The 23,817-nt window shown below is 43.0% G+C and overlaps 1 protein-coding gene across 7 annotated transcripts in view; it reads right to left on the minus strand.

The window, feature by feature from the left end:
• PPP6R3 (protein phosphatase 6 regulatory subunit 3) overlaps nt 1–23,817 on the minus strand; it is a 145,602-nt gene that overhangs the window by 121,266 nt on the left and 519 nt on the right. The gene's annotated exons all lie outside the window — the stretch shown is intronic.

Here is a 23,817-nt window from a genome sequence, read left to right on the forward strand (position 1 = left end):
TGGTGCCATGTCTGTGCCCAGGATCCAAATCAGTGGAACCCTGGGCCACCGAAGCGGAGCACACGAACTTAATCACTCAACCACAGGCCAGCCCCTACACTTTAGGCATACATAAATTTTAAGAAATAATTTGTCTACTTCTTTAAAGGTCATTCTAATCATGTTGTCGTTAATTTTTCCTGCTAAAGTTTCTATTAGGGGTAAGACAGAGACTGAGGAAGACTGGAAATTCAGGGTGGCCTAAAAAAGAACTAAAGATTTTGAGTCATCAACCCTTAAAAATTGGTCATCACAACTCAAAAAAAATCAGCCATGAGGAAGGAAAGCCAGTGGACAGTACAAGGAGAAAAAACCAAGTAGACGATAAACAGGGACAGCCTAATGAACAAGAGCCGGACTTCCTTAAGCTACGCCCTGCAACATTTCCAAACCACCAGAGAGGGTGTGGATACTCAAGATGACAACAGTCAGTGAGTTGTCATTCTACAGAAAATGCACTCTCAGATGGCCTCACAGACACACAGAAAGGGATGAGGTACAAAGTACATTCCCAAATGAAGATCATTACATTTTAAGTGTAGAACAACTCTGATCTGAATGAATTTCAATGTGATTTAGGTTGGAAGCCCTTTAAAAATTTCAATTTGGCAAGAATTCAGAGACTTATGCACCCCTATGTTCACTGCAGCATTATTCACTACAGCCAAGACGTGGAAGCAACCCAAGTGCCCCTGGATAAAGATGATGTACATATATATATATATACACACACACAATGGACTACTACTCAGCCATAAAAAAAAAAATCATCCCATTCGCAACAACACGGATGGACCATGAGGGTATTAGGTTAACCAAAATAAACCAGACAGAGAAAGACAAACATAACGTAATTTCATTCATATGTGGAAGATAAACCAACACATGGACAAAGAGAACAGACCAGTGGTTAGCAGAAGTGAGGGGGTTGGGGAGAGGCACGAGGGGTGAGGGGCACATTTATATGGTGACTGACAAATAATAATGTACAACTGAAATTTCACATTAATATAAATTATTATGACCTTAATAAAAAAAAAATTGGGGGTCGGCCCTGTGGCCAAGTGGTTAAGTTGGCGCGCTCCGCTTCAGCAGCCCAGGGTTTCACCGGTTCGGATCCTGGGCGCCGACATGGTACCACTCATCACGCCACGCTGAGGCGACATCCCACATAGCACAACCCGAAGGACCCACAGCTAGAATATACAACTATGTACTGGAGAGCTTTGGGGAGAACAAGGGAAAAAAAGAGAAGATGACTGGCAATAGATGTTAGCTCAGGTGCCAATCTTTAAAAAAAATTCGATCTGGGTCTGCATTTAACCTCCAGAGACCAATCATAACCAAAGAAGAAATGCCAGTGAGAGTGCAACAGATTAACCGCAAAGAGAAGCTTACCGCTAGCTGCTTAGAGGACACAGAATGCTGTGGGGACACCACAGAACAAACAATCCAAGGTCTTCCACAAACAGACAGCAAGGGGGTAAAATGAGTGATGAATGCAGAACCTATAGATTTTTTAAACCTTATTTGGATCCTGATTTCCGAAAGCTGGAAAACTGATCAAAAAAAATATGATATTTGAGAGAAGGGGAAACTGCAACTCTGACTAGTTACTGGATAATATTAAGCAACTACTCTGTGTGTTTTTTAGATATGATAGTTTTGTAGTTATGTTATGGTTAAAACAAAATAAAAGTGTTCATCTTTAAAAGAGAGACACACATTTAAGGAAGAAACAAAATTATTTTGGGATTTTCTTGAAAGTAAGATAGAAAGAGCTAACCATAAATGAAAAAAATTAATAAACCAAATTACATTAATATTAACTTCTCTTCCTCAAAAGACACAATGACAACCCACAGAGTAGGTGAAAATAGTCACCATACTTACGTTTCCTGAAACCTACCAAGCGCTGTGTTTGAAAATATGTCCACAAATTCTTTAACACTCCTCTTTCCAAAAAACGGAGCCCAACTCCCCTCCCCTTGAACGTAAAGTGGGACGATGCAAATGACTCTCTTCTAACAAACAGAACATGCCACGTAACTTCCGCAGCTAAGTCACAAAAATGACAGCTTCCGCTTGGTTCTCTCTCTCTCTCTCATCACTCGCTCAGCGGGGAAGTCAGTCGCTACGTCCTGAGGACAGGACACTTAGGCATCCCTGACAAAAGCCCATGTGAAAAGGAACCGTGGCCTCCCACCAAGAGCCAGGACCTAACTTGCCAGGCATGCGAATGAGGCACCATGGGAGGGCTCCTCCAACTCCACTGCACCTGCAGAGGGCTGATCACACCCAAGCCAGAACTGGCCAAGCCGCTCGCAAGTTCCGAAGCCAACGTTTACTGTTGTCATAAACCACAAAGTTGGGAATAATCTGTTACGCAGCAACAGAGAGCTAATCCGGTAAGAAAAATAGATAATGCAATAGAAAAAAGAACAAAAGACTTAATTACTCTTCATAAGAAAAGTATATCCAAATAACCAATTAAAGCAGGAAAAAGTGGAGCCGGCCCACTGGCGCAGCGGTTAAGTTCACCCGTTCCACTTCTTGGTAGCCCCGGGTTTGCCGGTTCCGATTCCAGGTGCAGACGTGGCACCGCTTGGCAAAAGCCATCCTGTGGCAGGCGTCCCACGTATAAAGTAGAGGAAGATGGGCATGGGTGTGAGCTCAGGGCCAGTTTTCCTCAGCAAAAAGAGGAGGATAGGCAGTAGTTAGCTCAGGGCTAATCTTCCTCAAAAAAAAAAAAAGTAGGAAAAGGTGCTTGACTTCACTAGTGCCAAATTAAAAGTATCCTAAGATATCACTACACAGCTAGGAGTGTAGCTAAAATAAAAAGGATGAAATATATGTGATATGGGAGAGGATACGGAGTAAGTGGAACTCTCCCACATTGCTGGTGGCAGTGTAATTTGGTACACACATTTTAGTAGACGCAGCCAGTTTTCTAGAATCTAACGTATGCATACCTCTACGACCTAGCAATTTCACTCCAAGTTATATTCCCAACAGAAATGCAGATATACATTCACCAAAAGACAAACTTTGAATGTTCAGAGCAGCACTACTTATAATGGTCCAAAACTGGCATCTATCCAAATGTCCATCAACAACAGAATAGACAAATATTTTCATACAATGAAATTTCATATAGTAACAAGAATAACCAACACCTTGCATGCAACAACATGGATAATCTCACATACAATGCCAAGAGAAGGACCTCAGGACACAAGAGGACATACTATAAGATTCCGTTTATTTAAGCAACAACAATGGGCAAAACTAATCAGGGCAGTCAGCTGTCAGGATGCTGGTTGCCCTTGGGAGAGAGGGTAAGACCAGAAGTGGACAAAGGGGACAGCTGGGGTGCCAATCACCTAGATGGGTTTCAGCTTGTGAAAATTCATTTATGATAGGTGTACTTTTCTGTATTTCTATTATAATTCAATAGAGTTTTAACACAGTAACAATACAGGAGAGAAGTGGAGAATGGAAGAGGAAGTGGGACAGGCCGGCCTCTGGTCCATGGTTGCTGGAGGTGGATAACTGAGAGTTCGTTATCCTATTCTGTGTTTGTGTGCATGTTAAAATTTTCCTCTGATTAAAAAATTTAAAATTTTTTTAATATAAAACTGGCTGGAACTGCTGGTAAAAATATAAACTGGTGTAATTTTTCTGTCACAGATATCAAAAGGTGTTAAAATCTACATATCCTTTGCCCGAATTATTCTATTTCTATGAATTATCCTAAGGTGTTCATCTTGAGTAAAAAGTCTCATATATAACAATGTTAAAGAGTTTATAACAGGAAAAAGAGAAACATCTAAATATAGAGGACACAGACTCCTGCGGGGACCTCCACAGGACAAATAACCCAGGTCATCCACAAACACATGGCACGTGAATATCCAACAACAAATAACAATGATTTATCTGCACCAAGGTTCTTTTATACATCCAATGAAATACAGTTAAAATGTGATACAAAAAGATGCTCCACATCATTATGTATTAAATTAAAACAACAATGACATATTAGATTGGGCAAAGTGCAAAACACCGACACCACGAAATGCTGGTGAGACGGTGGAGCAAAAGGAACTCTCCTTCATTGATGATGGGAATGCAAAATGGTACAGCCACTCTGGAAGACAGTTTGGCAATTTCTTACAAAACTAAACACACTCTCACCATATGATCCAGCAGTCAATCATGTGCCTTGGTATCTACCCATAGGAGGTGAAAACTAAGTCCACACAATAACCTGCCATGGATGTTTACAGCAGCTTTATCCATACTTGCCAAAACCTGGAAGCAACCAAGATGTCCTTCAGTAGGTAAGGGGATAAACAAGCTTTGGTCCATCCAGACAATGAATATTACTCAGTGCTAAAAAGAATAAGCTATCAAATCATGAAAAGACACAGAGGAAACGTAAATACATATTACTAAGTGAAAGAGGCCAATCTGAAGAGGCCACATACTGTATGATTCCATCTCTGTGACATTCTGGAAAAGGCAAAACTATGGACAATAACAAAGATCAATAGTTGCCAGGGGTTGGGGAGAAGGAGGGGTAAACAGGCAGAGCACAGAGGACCTTCAGGGCTGTGCAAATACTCTGTATGATAGCGTATGATGGACACATGGACATATCATACATTTGTCCAAACCCACAGAACATACAACACCAACAGTGAACCCCAATGTGAACTATGGACTTTTGGGTGATTTTTGATGTGTCAAGTAGGTTCATGGATTGTAACAAATGTACCACTCTGGTGGGGGATGTTGACAATGAGAGATGCTGTGTACAGTGTGTACTGAAGAGGGGAGGGGAAATATCTGTACCTGCCCCTGAACTTTGCTGTGAACCTTAAAATGCTCTTTAAAAAAAACAGTCTTTTAAAAATGATGTGATCAAAACTCTCAGAAGAAAACAGAAGTAAATCTTTGTGACCTTGGATTAGGCTGAGTCGCCTTAGATATGACACCAAAAACACAAAAAACCAAAGAACAAATAGATAAATCAGGCTTCATCAAATTAAAACTTTTTGTACTTCAATGACACCATCATGAAAGTGCAAAGACAATCTATAGAATGGGAGAAAATATTTGTAAATCACATATCTGATAAAAACCTGTAGACATAGTATGTAAGAAATTCTTACAACTTAATAATCAAAAGACAAGCAACCTAACTTTAAACTGGGCAAATAATTTGAATAGACATATCTCCAAAGATAGACAAATGACCAATAAGCACATTTTAAAAATGCTCATGTCATTAGCCATCAGGGAAATGCAAATCAAAACCACAAGGATACAGGGGCTGGCCCCTTGGCCGAGTGATTAAGCTCGCGCACTCTGTTTTGGCAGCCTGGATTTCACTGGTTCGGATCCTGGGCACGGACCTACACACCGCTCATCAAGCCGTGCTGTGGTGGCACCCACACAGAAGAACCAGAGTGACTCACAACTAGGATATACAGCTATGTGCTGGGGATGTGGGGAGGAAAAAAGGAAGACTGGCAACAGATGTTAGTTAGCTCAGGGCCAATCTTCCTCACCAAAAAGCATGCCAAAAAAAAAAAAAGAAATAAAAAACTCACAATGATACTATTTCACACCCACTAAGATGGCTATAATCAAAAAGACACACAATAATAAGAGTTGAGTGGATGTGGGGAAATTGAAATTCCCATATACTGCTGGTGGAAATGTAAAATGGTGCAGTCACATTGGAGAATAACCTACCAGTTTTTCAAAAGGTTTCTCTTAACATGAAGCTACCTTATGACACAGTAAGTCCACTCCTAGAGAAATGGAAAGGGTATATCCACAGAAAAAATTGTACACAAATGTTCATAGCAGCATTATCCATCATAGTCAAAAAGTGGAAACACCCAAATATCCACCAACTAATGAATGAATAAACAACAGGTGTTATCTCCATACCATGGAATATCATTTGGCAAAAAAAACCCAAAGTACTGATATATGCTACAACACAGACGAATCATGAAAACAGGGCTAAGGGAAAGAAGTCAGTCACAAAAGACCACATATTATATGACTCCACTATACAAAATGTCCCTAACAGGCAAATCTACAGAAACAGAAAGGAGATTAGTGGTTGCCTAGGGCTGGGAGGATAGGAGAGAAATGGGGACTGATTATTAAAGAGTTTCTTTTTGAAGTAATGAAAATATTCTACAAAGTGATTGTGGTGATAGTTGCACACTAACTCCGTGAATATACTAAAAAACGTTAAATAGTATGCTTAAGTGTGCGAGTTGTATGGTATGTTAATTATGTCTCAATAAACCTGTTATAAAAAATGGTGCAATCTGTATTTGCAAAGGAAGGTGGAAAGGAAAAGCTTGCTTTTTAAGGACTTTAGCAACTGAAGTACTTTGCCTTACCAAACATATTCATATACATTTTCATTTGAACCTCACAACAATCTTATATGATAAGTTTATCAGTTTTACGAACAGACAATCCAGTTGCAAAGACAATGAGTAACAGACCCTAGTCACACACTCAGGAAGTGTTCTGAGAAATGCACTGTTAGGCACTTTGACCCTTGTGTGAACATCACAGAGGGTACTTACACGAACCGAGATGGGAGAGCCTGCTACGCACCCAGGCTGTATGGTACTAACCTTACGGGGCCACTGTGAGATATGTGGTCCGTTGTTGACTGAAACATCGTTATGCAGCACACGACTGTATCAAGTACAGGAATTAAAACAGAAAAGGAAGTCCTTTCAAAATATGGAGGGAAGTAAACTGAAAACACCAAGGGATAATTTTTAAGCTTATACAATACCTGGTGGGGAGCCACAGACACAGAAACCTAATAGTCAAAAGATCTTAAAGCACTATTCAAGAAGAAACCAAAACATAAACCAACATGTGAAAAAAGCTTAGCACAGCTAATTTTTTAAATGAAAAATCCACGAGTATTCTTTTATATCCAGTGAATCAGCAGACAAATAAAAAATAAAAGTATTTAATACTGGTCGGGGAACACTGGGAAGGAGAGACATTCATCTACTGCCGATACAATGCAAGTGTGTCCCAGGTTTTTAAGGAAGAATATGACAATATACAAGATTAATAAAAATGACTACCTTTTGATTAAGTAATCTCATGAAGATTAAAAAGAATTTTATCAAAAAAGGGGAGAAATTATTTGTACAAAGAGTAACAGTAATAAGGGTTATACTACTTAACTCTAACCCAAGTGTGCTGTAATATGGACATTATACGAACTATCATTTAATCCTCATAATAAATACATCATTCCCATTGTCCAAGAAAGGAAACCAAAGTTCAAACAGCTAGTATTTGGCACTAACAGCATTCAAGCTAGCATTTAAACTCTACGTTACTTGGGTCACAACTGAGTTTGGGGAAGAAAGAACATGAATGGAAATGCTCTGTAGGCAGCAGGAACCCAACAGAAAATCAGGGCTAGAAATAGATTTGAGCGCTAATTAGCACATACACGATAAGTTTAGCCATGAAAGTAGAGATTGCCTAAAGGAATACTGCGGAACACAAGAAAGGCTGAAGAACAAAACGTGAAGGCAGCCTGGAAGAAAATTAAAAAGGAAGTCAGGAATAGTAGGAAGAAAACCAGGAAAATATGGTGTCACAGAACTTGTAAAATCTACAAAGGAAACTCTTTCCTGGATTTTGCCGCCTGCAAGATTTAAGCAACAAACAGCATTCTGAACATCTTTCAGCCCATGTATAAACACTCAAAAAGATGTGCTTATGTCAAGAAACTGGAAATTTTGTGCACTGTTGCTGAGAATGTAAAATGATGCAGCTATTATGAAAAAAATAGGGGGGTTGCTCAGAAAAGTAAAAATAGAATGACCATATGACCCAGCAATTCCACTTCTGGGTATATACCTCAAAAGAACTGAAAGCAGGGTCTCAAAGAGAGTTTACAGTACATAATTCAGAGTAGCCAAAAGGTAGAGGCAACCCAAGTGTCCAGTGACAGATGAATGAATGAAACAAAATGTGGTATACACATCAATGGAATACAACTGAGCCTTTAAAAAGGAAGAATTTCTGGAGCAAAGATAGTCTTTTTAACAAATGGTGCTGGAACAACTGGACATCCATGCAAAAAAGTGAATCTAGACACAGACCTTACACTCTTCACAAAAATTAACTCAAAATGGATCACAGACCTAAAGATAAAATGTAAAACTATAAACCTCGTAGAAGGTAACACAAAAAAATCTAGGCAACCTTGTGCAATGGAGTCAATGTTTCTATCCCCTCAAAAGTCACAGAGAAATCCCAACCCCCAAGGTGATGGTATTAGGAAGTCGGGCCTCTGACAGAGAATTAGGTCATGCGAGTAGACCCTCATGAAAGGGACTAGTGCCATTATAAAAGGGACTCCAGGGAACTCTCTTGCTCTCTCTCTGCCATGTGAGGATACAATGAGAAAATGACTGTTAGCAACTCTGAAGAGGGTCCTCACTAGCACTGACGATGCTGGCACCCTAGTCTCAGATTTCTAGCCTCCAGAATCAAGAGAAATAAATTTCTGTTGTGTCTACGCCACCCAGTCTATGGTATTCTGTTATAGCAGCCTGAACTAACTAAAAAACTTGGGTACGGCAATGACTTTTTAGATACAACACAAAAGGTACAATTCATGAAAGAAATAACTGATAAGCTGGACTTCATTAAAATTAAAAACTTCTGCTCTGCAAAAGACAAGTCAAGAAAATGGCCACAAGACAGGCCACAGACTGGAAGAAAATATTCGCAAAAAATACATCTGATAAAGAACTGTTAACCAAACTATACACAGAACTCTTAAAACTCAATAGTAAGAAAATGAACAACCAGATTAAAAAATGGGCCAAAAACCTGAACAGATACCTCACCAAAGATATACAGATAGCAAATAAGCCTATGAATAGATGTTCAATACCATATGTCATTAGGGAATTGCAAATTAGAACAACAATGAGATACACTACACACCTATTAGAATGGCCAAAATTCAAAGCACTGACAACACGAAATGCTGGTGAGGTTGTGGGGCAGCAGGAGCTCTCCATCATTTCTGGCGGGGATGCAAAACGGTCCAGGCGCTGTGGAAGACAGTTCCGCAGTTTCTTACAAAACTAAACATACTCTTACCATACATTTCACCAATCGTGCTCCTTGGTATTTACTCAAATGAACTGAAAACTATGTTCACATAAAAGCCCGCACACGATGTTCACAGCAGCTTTCTCAGAACTGCCAAAACTTGGAAGCAACCAAGATGTCCTTCAGCAGGTGAGCGGATAAACAAGCTGTGGTCCATCCAGACAATGAATATTACTCAGTGCTAAAAAGAGTAAGCTCTCAAGTCATGAAAACACGTGGAGGAAACGCAAATGCATACTACTACGTGAAAGAAGCCAATATGAAAAGGCCACACATACTGTATGATCCCAAGTACTTGACACTCTGGAAAAAGCAAAACTATAGGGACAGGAAAAAGATTAGTGGTTGTCAGGGGTTAAGCATGAGGCAGGGACGAATAGGCAAAATACCAAGGATTTTAGGGCAGTGAAACTACAGCGAAACTGTAGAATACTCAAATGGTGGATACATGTCATTACACATTCGTCCAAACCCACAGAATGTATAACACCAAGAGTGAACCCTAATGGAAACTGTGGACTTTGGGTGATAATGATGCGCGTCAACGTAGGTTCGTGGATTATAACAAATGTGCCACTCTGGTATCAACACTGATAGTGGGGAGGCTGAGGAAGGGCAAGGCTAGAAGGGACTCTGGGACAGTGGAACTCTGTACTTTTTCTGTGAGCCTAAGACTGCTCTATGAAACAGTTAATTTTAAAAATGGTTAAAATGAAAATTTTATGTATATTTTACAATAAAAAAGACTTGCTAAATAACTGTTCATTTATAATAGAGGTTAAAAACACCATATGTCATATATCATTTGAAAAGGAGATAGATAAAAAAGCTTTCTAAAAAAAGATTTCTTCCCACTGCTTAACAGTTGTATTTCACATGCAAAGACAAAAAGCAAAAGAATCCAGCATATAATTGTGTATTTTAGCTATTTCTGCACCAAACACTCTACTTCTAAAAGCTTGTAAGAACAAAGTGCTTTATAACACCACACTAAAAGCAAGTTGACTGAACTGCTTGTGATTAAAACAAAAAAACCTAAAGCCCACTGATACGGAAACAGCTATAAAGTATACTTTCAGTAGGCAGCAACTAAAAAGAATGCGACAGATCTCCATGCACTGCATGGGACTCAGTGAAAAGTGATGAGTAAGGGAAAAAAAAAAGTGTCTATTCTCAACGCTACATAGTTTCTAAACGTATATGGATAAGTATGCAAATACACAGGAAAAAAAATCAAGAAGGCAGACATAAAACTAACAGAGCAGAAGGTAGAAAAGAATCGGGAGAAGGGATTCAGAAGAGATTTTTAGTTATATCTACAATTTTACTTTTTTTTTGAAGCAAATCTTTAAAAAAAACTAAGATTCTTCTATTCCAAACAGAAAAATGGCAAAATAAAAAAAAATTTCACAATATCTTACCTCTAGTAAAGATTTCAAAACCAAAGCCAATAAAAGAGTTCATAAAATAAGCTAACAATGATTAACAAAGTCAGCCTGGTCTTAACCACTCGTTCTGTCAAAGTTTATGACTTCTACATAAAAACGTTTATCAAAAAATCCCACAAACTCAAATTATCCCAAGTTATTTTCTATGGAAAAGGGAGAACTTTAATATTGTTTCCATTTTACAAATGAAGAAACTGAGGCTTCGAAAGGTGAAATAATTTGCCCAAAGTCAGAAAGCTAGTCAGCGTTTGTCAAACCAGGGTGCCAAGCGAGTTCTCCTCAACGTAATGACCTTCTCCTAAGCTATTCTGGCTAGACCACCTCCTTCCCAGAGACTGCTTCTTCCTATGAAAGATGAACGCCCCACGCGCATCTGGAGGGAAAAGAGTTAAACATAATGCATGTAATGAATCAAGGAGAAGAGAGAAGAGCAGTAACAGGCACTGGGCAAACGCAACAGGCAGACACACAAGTGACACCGCCCCAGAGGAAGGCCGGGAGGAGAGCAGGCAGGAGGCAATGCAGAGTAACTGACACGAAACCCTGGAAACCGGAGGCCTGACCACAGGCTAACTGGCAGCAACAGCCTCTCTACTTCTTCTGCGGATAAACACAAACATGCCCAGTAGTGTTGATGTTTAATCCTCCCAACAATTCTGCTAAACCAGCTCTCTCTCTACCGAGGCCCTCTACAATGCTTTCTCATTCTTTCCTCATTGTCTCGGCAGATTATCAAGCTTTATTTTTTGAAGTTTGATCAAAACAACAGTTATATTGCCTACGCATTTCAAACTCCTTGGCCTCAATGGAAAGCACTGGGCTACAACTAAAAGTAGATTATCAACTCTTTGGTCCCGGGATCAGCAGTGCCAAGACCAAAGCCCCTAATCCCCCTCGAGGAGGGCTGTGGCAGAAGCAGGACCACAGGGCCTGTTGACCACAGGGTCACAAATGAGTTCCAGCGGAGCCCAGCCTACAGGCCATTGTGTCCCCTGATGCCCCTTCTGTCTCTGATGGTCTCTTTTTCATTTATGAGTCAAAGTAAAAAAAAAAAGACTTTTAATACAAAATATGATTAATATTAGTGACTGACTACAAATAACGCAGAGATTCAAAGACAAGAAATTAGAATTTCCTGCCAATATATAGGAAAATGCAGACATTATAAACAAATTTCGGAAAAATGTAAATTACCAAATGTGACCCCCCCCCCCGAAAAAAAGCCTCCAATGATCCTGTAATTATTAAAGCAACCAAATCAGCCATTTTAAAATCTCAGACTGAAAACACCAGGCCCTAATGGTTTTACAGGTAAGTTTTACCAAATATTGAAGGAACAGGTAATTCCAATTTTACATAAAAACTCTGAGAGAATAAAAAGCAAGAAATATTACAGCCCATTTTATTAGACTAGAATAACCTTGATGATAAAACTCATCAAGGTTGATACAAAAAAAGGAAAATTACAGACCAATCTTACCAACGAACATAGATACATACATCTTAAGATAATAGCAAATCAAAACATACAAAAACTCCATACCAAAAGAAAACACAAACATACAAAAAAATACAGCTTTTTTTAAAAAAATATGTCATGATCAAGCCGGATTTATCCCAGAAACATAAGGTTAATTTCAATATTACCTTTTAGAGCAATTTTTCAGATTAAAGGAGAAAAAATCATATTATCATCTCAACAGACGCATAAAATGCATTCAATTAAATTCAACACCCACTTGTGACTTTTTTAAATTCTCCATTAACTAAGATCGAGGGACTCTTCCTCAACCTGTTAAAGAAAACAAACAAAACGTATCCCCACATTTAATGATGAAAGATAAAAGCATTTCCTTTCAAACCAGGAGTAGGCTTGATGCCTGCCATTACCATTTATACTCTCCATTGCAATGGTTGTCCTGAAGCGGCGCAACAAGAGGGGAATACGGTATAAAAAGTCCCGTGGCCGAGTGGTTAAGTTCGCGCGCTCCGCTGCAGGCGGCCCAGTGTTTCGTTAGTTCGAATCCTGGGCGCGGACATGGCACTGCTCATCAGACCACGCTGAGGCAGCGTCCCACATGCCACAACTAGAAGAATCCACAACGAAGAATACACAACTATGTACCGGGGGGCTTTGGGGAGAAAAAGGAAAAAATAAAAAATCTTTAAAAAAAAAAAAGTGAAAGGAATGCAGAGAAATGACTGTCATTATTCAAAGATGAGATGGATATCTACATAAAAACTCCAAGAGTCCACAGGCAAACTAAGTTACGCAAGTCACTGCATGAGAGCTGCATCCAAAGTCACCTGCGTTTCCATTTACCAGCAAATACAAAATTTAACTTAAAAACATCATTTACAACAGCAACAAACCCATAAAGTACCCAAAGAATAAATCTAACAAAAGATGTGCAAGACTTATATGGAGAAAAACCATAAAACTTTAAAAAAGACAACTACCCGTAAACCAAAAATCAACTTCCTCTTCCCTGGGTAGTATGAGGGCTACAAGAAAAGATCAGAAGACACTGAGACACTTTTCCGCCCTTTTATTCCATGCTTTCAATAAACAGTTACTTTTTAAAAACTTCCATAAACACAGTACAAAGACAAGTCACAAACTGGGAAAAGATATCTATCACACAGAGATTTAATAAAATATTAATCAGAACATATAAGAACTCCTACAAATAAGGAAAACAAAACAACTCAATAGAAAAAAAATAAGACACGAACAGGCATTTCACAAAAGTGAGAATCCAAATAGCTAAAAAGATGCTCACCTTCATTAGTAATGAGAGAAAAAAACATTAAAACCATGCAAAAGTAAATAAATTAATAAAAACGAGCAAAGGATTTGAATAGACTTTTCTGTAAAGAAGATACACGAATAGCCAATAAGCACATGAAAAGATGCTCAACAGCATCAGTCATTAGGGAAAGGCAAATCCAAACCAGAAGGAGATACCACACTTCACACCCACTAGGATGGCTATACTTTTTCACAAACGAAAAATAATAAATGTTGGCGAGGACATGCAGAAACTGGAACCCTGATATAGAAACGTAATATGATGTAGCCACTTTGGAAAAAGGCTGGGTAGTTCTTCAAAATGTTAAACATGGAGTTACTGTTTTACCCAACAATTCCACTCCAAAGTACATACCAAGAGAAATAAAAACACGTCCACCCAAAGATTTGTAGACAAATGCTCACAGCAGTATTATTCATAATACTCAAAAAGCGAGAACAATCCAAATGGCCATCAACTGATGAATGGATAAATACCATGCAGTCTATCCACACAATGGAAGGTTATTCGGCAATAAAAAGCAATGAAGAACTGATACCGATACACACTACAACACGGATGACCCTTGAAAACATTATGCTAAGAAGGCAGACACAAAGGATCGCGTATCATATGATTCCACTTATATGAAATGTCCAGAATAGGGAAATCTATAGAAAGAGAAAGTGTATTAGTGGTTGCCAAGGGATTAGATAGAAACAGGGAGTGACAGCTAACGGGTACAAGGTTTCTTTCTGGGGTGAAAAAAACATTCTAAAATTAGATTATAGTGATCATTACACAATTCTGGGAATATACTAAAACCCATTAAATTGTGCACTTTAAATGGGTAAATTGTATAAGTGAACTATATCTCAATAAAACTATTATTTCTAAAAAATAAAAGTTCACAGCCACCAAATTGGCAAATATAAAAAAGTCTAACAATACCAGGGGTTGACAAGGATGCAGAAGAGCAGTGCTGGTGGGAGGGTAAATTGGTACAACCATTTTGGAAACCAATTTGCACCATTTACTAAAGTTAAAGGTGTACAGGTGCCATTAGCCTGCAATCCTCTCCGAGGTCTACACCCTAGAGAAATGCTTTTGCACTTGTTCAAAGCAGCACTGTTTCTTTACTGGAAACAATCCTATCATCCAATGAGAGGACAAAGAACAAACTGACATATATTCAGCCTGAAACAGAACCCAGAAGTGACAAGTTACAAACGACAGCTACACGCATCCACGTGGAGAAGCCTCGCTCTCTGCATGCCCTCACTCCCCTTCCTTCCCAGCCTCGATCCCACAGCCCGTTACAGTCACTCCCAGGGCGTTCTCGCTCTGCCACTTTTGTTTGGGGAAAACCCTAATTCCAACACCCCTGCAGCACTGCCTCCCCCGCTTCAGGTAAGACCACAACGGCTGCTGTCACACTCAACTCAGGCTCACCCCTCCGGTAACCAGCCCACGTTGCTAATCCACTCACATCCTTACTTTCCCATAGATATTCCATACTTTCTCTCTCCTTACACTCCACTAGCCCCTATTCAACCTCATTCTAACTGACTCCTGCTAACTTCTTCCTATTTCACTGAGAGAAAAAAAAAAGACCACATGCTCCCACCACCCCCGCCCCTACTCTGCTCTCCCTCCTCTCACCAAGGAGGAGTCCCGGATGCTCCACTGGGGCACTCGGCCCATTCCCTGTCGCCTTCCCCAAAACAGGGCTCCAGCCAAGCCCCGTCTCCCACTTCAAGGTGTTCACTCCGTACAGAATCATTTCCCACCAACACAGCAAAAACGCTACAATTTCTCCCGTCTCAACAAAACCTTCTCAGGGCCCCAAATCTCCCTTCAGCATCAGGGCACGTGCCCACGAAAGAACTTTCTCTATCTGCCATCCTCTTCTCTCAATCCTTTGTGAACCCTCCCTTCCAGGCTCTTCCCGCACCACTCAACAAGGTCATGGATGACTTGTGTGCTGCCGTACCCACGACAAGTCCTGGCCCTCATTTTACCCGACCTCACTGCAGCAGCGCTGGGCACAGGTTCTCACTCCCGCCCCCATGACACTTCCCTTGGCTTCACAGACACAACACAAGCTTGGTCGTCCTCCACCTCAGAGTCCGCCTCGTCCCCGCTGCTCACCTGGCACTCATTCCTCTGTGCTCTCACTCGACCTGAGGACTTTCAAGTGTCATCCAAACACTGGAGACTCTCACATTCATCTTCAACCCAGACCCCTCCCCTCGACTCCAAACGCCATAATCCTACTACATGTCTCCAGGTGGCTCTCTAAGGGCTTCATGAACTTAACATGGCCAAACCCCAGCTCCTCATCTTACCTCCACACCCGCATCTCCTGGGAGTCCTCCCTCTCTTCACAAATGGCAACTCCCACCACACGCAAAGTCCCCAGTGCCATCCTCCACTCAGCTCTCACGCCCATACTCAACGTGTCAGCAAACCCTGCCGGCTATCCCTTTAGGATGCATCCAGAACCCAACCACGTCTCACTCCCACTCCCTGCTCCCCCTCAGTCTGAGGGGCCACCATCGGAGCAGCTATTCTTAACACGGCCTCAGGGGGACTTTTTAAAAACATAAATCAGAACTCTCGTCACACCTCTGCTCAAAACACTACAACGACTGCCCATCTCATTCAGAGAAGAAGACAAAATCTGACAATGGCCTGCTCCCCCCCCCGCCCCTCCCTCCGCCCTCTCTCCTGCCCCTCTCCAGGCTCTCCCTCCCGCCAGCTGGCTCTCTACTGTCCCTCCAACCAGGAGGCACAACCCTTCTTAGCAGCTCTGGGGGACTCGGTCTAGAGGCTCCTCCCGCCCCACGCCCACCGGTAGCCAGGGCTCCCTCCCTCAGCTCCTGTTCAAAGGGCCCCTCTCAGGGAGGCCTGCCTGCCCGCCCACCCCTCCCCTGCTTTCCTTTTCTCCCTGCTGTATCCTCACAGAGGACTGCTGGCGGCTTTCACTTAGCGCTTACTGTCTTGACCCTCGAAACACAAGGTCCAGGAGGGCAGACACTTGCATCTGCTCTGCTCATTCCAGTGCACCCAGCACCCGAAGATAAGACAGGAGTACTCAAACATCTGAATAAACGAATCTCGAAAACAATGCGGGGAGGGGGTCACAGAACAAAATGACTCAATTTATATAGTATAAAGACACGCAGAAATGCACAAATTAAGTTATATTATACAAGGATACATCACAAACGACACCACCATAAAGTAAAGCAAGAAAATGATACATGCGGGCTAGTGCTTGCCTTGGGGAGGTCACAAGAGGAAAGAGGTGGTCAGAGGAGGACACACGGGGAGCCAAAGGTAGTGGCAACATTCTATTTCTTAAGCTGCTCAGCGGGTACACAACTGCTGGTTTTGACATTTAATATCTGTACACATACTGAGATATACTTTGAATATATGACCTCATTAAAAATTAAAATCAAAAACACAGATTAAAGCAGGACAGGCTAAATGCAGCCTACCACCTGTTTTTGTAAATACATCGTTACTGGAAGACGGCCACCTTCACTGTCCCTTGTGTCTACAGCTGCTTTCACACCACGACAGCAGAGTGGAGTTATCAGAGACCAAACAGCCCATGAAGCCGAACACATCTACTAACTGGCCTTTAGAGAAAAAAGCTGTCTCGGTATAATTGGAATTTGTAAAGAAATTAAGTGCAAAATAAAACAGATCCAATCATCCGCTGAAATACACTGATCCTTCAAGACACGCATGATTTTCATCAACAGCACAGGACACTGAAAAGTATGGTGCTACAGAACATGGGGGCTACCTTATACTGTCGTAAGTGCCAGAAAGAAAGAGAAATTTTAAAGAATGTTTTAGAAAGCAAAGTACAAAACCTCAAATTTATGATCTCAACTCCCACCAAAGTTAAGGAAATATTATTACATTTATGTGAGTAAAACATATATACCATAATCCAAATCTGGAAAAAACTTGGCATATTAACACTAACTCCATAACCTCCCCTATCTCCATCGCCCTGCACACAGCACTGTCCCCAGAGCAGCCAGAGGCCTCAGAGGCCCCCACGATCCCACAGCATGCCATCTCCCTTCTTCAGGGCACTCACCGCACCTTCCACTAGAATCACTTCTGGATTTATTTCTCACTGTTCTAAGTAAGATTGATAACAGTAATAATACGAATGCAAACATTACTGTGCTAGGTACTGGATTAATTAGTTTATACTGAATATTCATTTCACAGACAAGGAAACTAAGGAACAAAGATGTCATCTAATATCAGGATTACACAGCTAGAAGACCGTGGGAGCTGGAACTCAAAGCCAGGTATTTCAGACCCTGTGCAGTCTTGACCTCCACAGCATACTCTGAATTGGGGACAGAGAACAGGTACTAATCTGTGAAAACTTTCTTAGCTTAAAAACACTATGCCCATGACAGATCCCACATGCACGGTTGCTGAATCCACCTAAGGGAGTAACAAGGTGAGGACGAGAGGTCCACCGTAGAAAGGGGAGTCATTCAAAGAGCGCTGATTAATAGGAAGGGGCAGGGGGTCACCCGCAGGCAAGAGAAGCAGCTGAGACCTACCCACTGTCCACAGGCAACAGAAACCCCGGTGTCTCTATGGCAACAAAAGAAAACTGGGAGACACTACCCTGTCATCTACCACGACAAAAAACTGACATGTGTACTACCACCAAAAGGAAACACAGAAGTTGAGCATTTACTCTTTTTTTTTTTTTAAGATTTTACTTTTCCTTTTCTCCCCAAAGCCCCCCCCCAGTACATAGCTGTATATTTTCAGTTGTGGATCCTTCTAGTTGTGGCATGTGGGACGCTGCCTCAGCATCACTTGATGACCAGTGCCATGTCCGCGCCCAGGATCCGAACCAGTGAAACCCTGGGCCGCCAAAGCGAAAAACCACTCGGCCACGGGGCCGGCCCCTGAGCATTTATTCTTAACATTCAGTGAGACCAAGCTGGCATGCCATTTTTGAAACAAATGACGTTACAAATTATGGGCTAGTGGGGCCACCAAAACTCTAAGGAATCACCCAGGAACTGAGATTTCTCAGCAGCCTTTGAGTCCATTCCCCAGCATGGCCTAAATTTTTCTCTAAGAATCAATGGCCTCTAAGTTCTGTTCCAACTCCAAAATCGTGAGTCTCATGAAAGGAGGCCCCAAAGGGCCAATCAAGTCAATATTTGTCAGTGTTCCTCCTGCCACTGCCCCCATCAGGGGACGGAAAGCCCAGTTTCACCCAGGGCCAGCCAGCATCTACTACCTACACTAGACAGCCAGGGAGTGTGCCTCAGTGGGTAGGGTAACACGGCTGCCCTGATTAGGGCCTCAGAGGGCCCTGAGTTCTCAGGCAAGAGCTCCTTTCTCCTCTTGTCAAAGGGAGTCTCTCACGCCAGCAATGTTTTTCAGATTTACATCCAGGTACAGGGAATCCAGGCTCCAACTAGCCATCCACACGGCTTTCTCCAAGTCTGATAACATTCACACACATTCTTATTTCTGCAGCCTTTCTATTTGTATTTTTTCCACAGCGTTTTTAGTTCTGCTCTCAAATGTTCCAAAAAACAATCTTTCACTCATCTTTCCTTTGGGCCACGAGATTTCATGGCAGTCAATCTCTGGGGCACACAAATCAATCTAAGCCAGTATATATTCCCATTGGAAGAAATTTTGGAACTAATAATACCCTAGCGTTCTCCAGAGTGGCTGAGAAGTACAAAATCGGAGCCTCTTTATATGAGTAAAAACACATTCAGAACCTATCAAACCTTATTTGTATAAATTCAGTCAACTATGTAGCCTTCGCCAACGCTTATAAAACAAGTCAACATTGGCCAGCTCTAAGTGACAAGCAGTAAACCGCCTCTACTCAGAGTAAACCCAGAACTCTGCCCAGTCTGTGACATGAATTTGTCCCAGTTAAGGTAAGACGCCTGCCTTTCAAGCACTGCCAAGCTTCCCTTTTACCTGCTTCTTCACCATCTAACCAAGCTAGCTGGTAACCGAATGACAGGTGATAATCATTTAGAACCTGAAATAAAGTGGGTATTGATCTGACTAGTAACTATCTTCCCTTTCCCAGTAAAGAAAAATAAAGAAGGAGAGAGAGAGGAAGGAAGAGGGTTTCTGTGGCAACTAAATCTAAGCCAAAGTCAAAAGGCGACAAAAACAAATCTCCAGTCAACCTAGATCCAGACCGCGGCAGGAAAAAACCCACTGGAAGCACCGGGGACTCCAAGGATGCTGAAGATGTTCGGCAGGAACCTAAAGCAAGCCTCGGATGGAATGGGACGAGTCAGTGTTTCAAGTTTGATGGACTGACTACCCATGTCTGTGGAGCAAAAGACAACAGCACAGATCAGTCCTATCTGCCACTACGAAACAGCTCCCCTTGCATGGGAAGAGTGGCAATGCCTTTAAGACACACCAAACCCAAGAGGTAAGTCAAAGGCACCATTAAGACACATGAGAAACGAAGGTTTTCTCTCTAAGAGAGAAAAGAGACTTTTGGCAATTTCAACCAGCCAACCAGCGAACCCAAGCTCTTTCCCCTGAGGACTCTGGGGCCTCTCACCAGGAGCCAACTTCCTCACACCATGGACAATCCCCAGAAGCTCTGCCACAGGTCCCCCAGCCACAACTGCATCGCTCCTGTAACTGCTGGCTCACCCTCGAGACTGCAAGTCCGTAAGCAAGCACCTGTTTTGGGGTAAATCCCCAGTACAGTTCCTGGCAGAGCAAGGACTCAATTCACATATTTGCTGATCAAATAAATGACGATTAGAAGAATGAGATGGGGGGATCGCTTGTCATTCTCAACATGGCCACAGGCCAAATTTCAGGATGAAGCATTAGAAGGCACTGCATGGCCTTCCTTCTCCCTTTCCTATGTCCAGACATTCACATCAGTTGCTGAAAATGTGTAGAGTGTTTTCACCAACATTCTCCCACCCCATTCACTGGATAATCTGAACCGTAAGGAGGTGTGAGAAAAGGACCTGTGCCCTTCTCTCACTGCTGCGCCTCGTCTGCCCACTCACCCATTTGGGTCAGAGTCCAGGGCACTGAGGGGGCCCCTTCACTAGCGGGCAAAGGTCACTGTGTTAAAGGTGGTGCACTGAGTACGCCTCTCTCTCGCCCTCAAAGGGCAGAAATGGCAAAATGATCCAGGGCTAATTCTCTGCAAATAGGCCTTCAGTTACAAAAAAAAAAGATGATGAAGCTGGCATCTAAAAACTAAACTGACAGCTGACTGACAGAATGAGGGCAAAAGATACAAAACTCAAACACCACAGCAGTCTAAGGTCATTCTGCACAGGAGCACACAGCCCTGACCCCTGAGAGTCCTGCTAAGTTTCAGCACAACATGGTAAAGTATTTTCATGAGGGAAAGGAAAAACAAGTTTCTAAATTATTTTATAAAATCGATTCATTTACCTTTTTTTTAAAGTTCAGCGTTCGAGCACCTGAAAATAAGGTACGTCCACCATCTCTCCCCACTACTAAGTAGCCTCCAAAGCAGATGCAGGTACTGCAAAGACAGCTCCCGGAGCACCCGATGGATTCCTTGACCCACGAGTTGTCCTTAAAATCTGGGGTCCAGAACAGCGGTTCCAAAACCCAGCTGCGCTTCAATATTACCTGGGGAACTTTTTAAAAACATATTCTCAATCCACCACAAATTTCCAGAGGTGGGGTCCATCGTCCACGGTCTTAAAGAGCGTCCCGAATGATGCTAATGCAGGCCAGTCCAGCATCCACACAGACACAGCAGGGTTTCTCGACCTCGGCGCTACTGAGAGTGAGGCTGGATACTTTTTTGTTGGGGGGCAGGGGAGCGGGAGCAGGGCTGTTTATGCACATTATAGGATGTTTAGCAGCATCCCTGGTCTCTACTTCTAGAAGCCAGTAGCACACGGCCCACCCCCACAGACATGACAGGCAAAAATGTCTCCAGACATTGCCAAATGTTTTTTTGGGGGGGGGGGGCAAAATCGCTCTCCAATTGAGAACCACTGATCCAGAATAAATCAAAAACCAATCATTTGAGGTCCGCTTAAGAAAGGGAAGAAATTAGAAAGCTGCTTAAGGCAAAGAGGCCAAGTCCATTTGTTCAGTCCATCTCACAGGAAAGCAGCTAACACTACACAGGCCACACTGGGGCTGAGACCTTGACAGATGAGGAAGATCAAACCACAGCCTTCTGCGCTTTATACGCGAAATCAACTCAAAGCTGAGTTTCAGCTGAGCAGAGAGTTAGAAGAGCTTCATTGTTACTATCATTTGCCTTCCTAAGGGTAATAAAACATTGTAAAATTTTAGACCAAGCTATACTCAGATTGCCTCTCAAATATCCAAAATATAAAACTGCAAGATGCAAGTTTATCATAGAAACAAAATATCGATTCTGACAAATAACATTTTAAGGACGAGATGTTTCATCTGTAATAAGCAGATCACCTTTGTACCAAATCGATGCAAAAACTTATCTTAAAGAAACTAAGCAAACCTCACCCTGTTCAGTTTTAATTTTATTACTATTTGCTTTCTGTCCAGCTATGGTCTGATTCCAAAATTCTCAAGAAGCTAACTGAAACGAGCAAGTTTGTTTTGTTTTGCTATACTTTACACAAAACCTAGTTTTCCAACCCAAAACAATCTTCTTCCTGTTCTTGAGTAAATCACACCAGCAAGATGCTCATCTCTCCTTAAGACTGAGTCTATCAAAATAACACCTCCCCAGTGGAATAAAGCAAGCCAGGTCCCAAGCAAGTGACACCAAGGGAAGGGCGCCATGGTTTCGAGGACCAGGGAGAAGAGCACAGGGCAGGACTTAACACACTGCAAGTACACGTGTGACTGAGTGACAGCACTGTGTTGGATATTCCAGACTCCCCCATCAGACACACTGAAATGCAAGACCGCTTCCACAGCACGCATCCGGGACAACAGCTATTTCCCACTGAAGGATATTCCAACACACAGCAACCTTTCAAACCCCAATCACAACCCAGGAGGACACTGCGACCCTCGAGTGACCGACCTGGGGACCAATCATACTCAGGACACAGTACCCAAAAGTACAGCAGGAATAGAATCTGACTTGAGCACCTGACCGGCTTTTCTTTATTTAACCACCTCTCTCTCGAACAAAGCATTCTGAGGCCCCACTACTAATCACTCCGGGAAACGTTTCTAATTTAACGAATCTCCAACCTCTCTTCTCCTGAAAAAATTAACTTCCAGTTCATCTTCTCAGGCCCACTAACTCTTAAGCACACAGAGTTGTCTAAAGACAGTCACCGAGAGCCAAGACTTAAGCACTCATGTGACTTCCTAACAGCACCCCAACCTTTAAGAATCAAACTCAAATTAATAACAGCCACTAATCACCAAGGCTGATTCTCCGTGCCAGGCACCGTTCCCAGCCGCTTCACAGGTACCAACTCACTCCCGACAAACTTCCGAGGCAGACACTCTTCTTATTCCCATATTACAGAAGAAGCAGAGAGGTTGAGTAACTTGCCCAAGGTCACAGAGCCAGAAAGCGGGGAAGCCAAGATCCGAACCGGGGCAGTCTGACTCCAGAGGGAAGAAAGCTGAGCCCGGGCCACCACCCTTCTAGAAGGCACTCCAGCGGCTGGAAATCGGGAGTCCCCTGCCCACTTGCTGCCTACCTGCAACGTGACCTTGAGGACAAAACCCAAGGAAACCCCAGCGGAGCAAGTGCCGTGAGGACGAAAGGAAACAACTCCCGGGGCCCCTCCCCTAAAAGCAAAATATAAACAAAGCTCGGGGCGACCCAGCGAGAAAACGCGGAGTCCCGGGGAGGCGACAGGAAGCGCCGAGGCTGCAACGTCAGGACGCGTCCAGGAGCTCCCCGCCCGGGAGTCCGAGCTGCGATCGGGGTCCAGGCGGGGGCCCCCCCCCCCCACCGTCCCCGCGGAGGAGCTTCTTTAAGAGGGAGGCCCCGCCGCACCGCAGGACCACCCCCGTTCCCGCCCGCCGGGGCGGCGCTCGTGCCAGCGCTGCCCGCGGCCCCGACGCCGGAGCTGGAGGACGGCTCGGAGGCTATTTAAATCCTCCGGGCCGGGGCCGGCGGCCCGATGACTCTGCGGCGAAGGCGCGGGAACCCACAGAACTTGTTTCCCGGAGAAGCGGGGCCAACGAGGACCTCGGCGTCTGCGGCGGCCGGCCGGCTCCGCGGGGCGCGCGCCGAGGGGAGTTCCCGGGCCGGCGGGCCGGCAGGCGGGCGGGCGCAGGGGCCCGGCGGTGAGGGGCGCGCCCCGCCC

The sequence above is a fragment of the Equus quagga genome, chromosome 17, assembly GCF_021613505.1.
Source record: "Equus quagga isolate Etosha38 chromosome 17, UCLA_HA_Equagga_1.0, whole genome shotgun sequence".
In the NCBI taxonomy this organism is placed as follows: domain Eukaryota; kingdom Metazoa; phylum Chordata; class Mammalia; order Perissodactyla; family Equidae; genus Equus; species Equus quagga.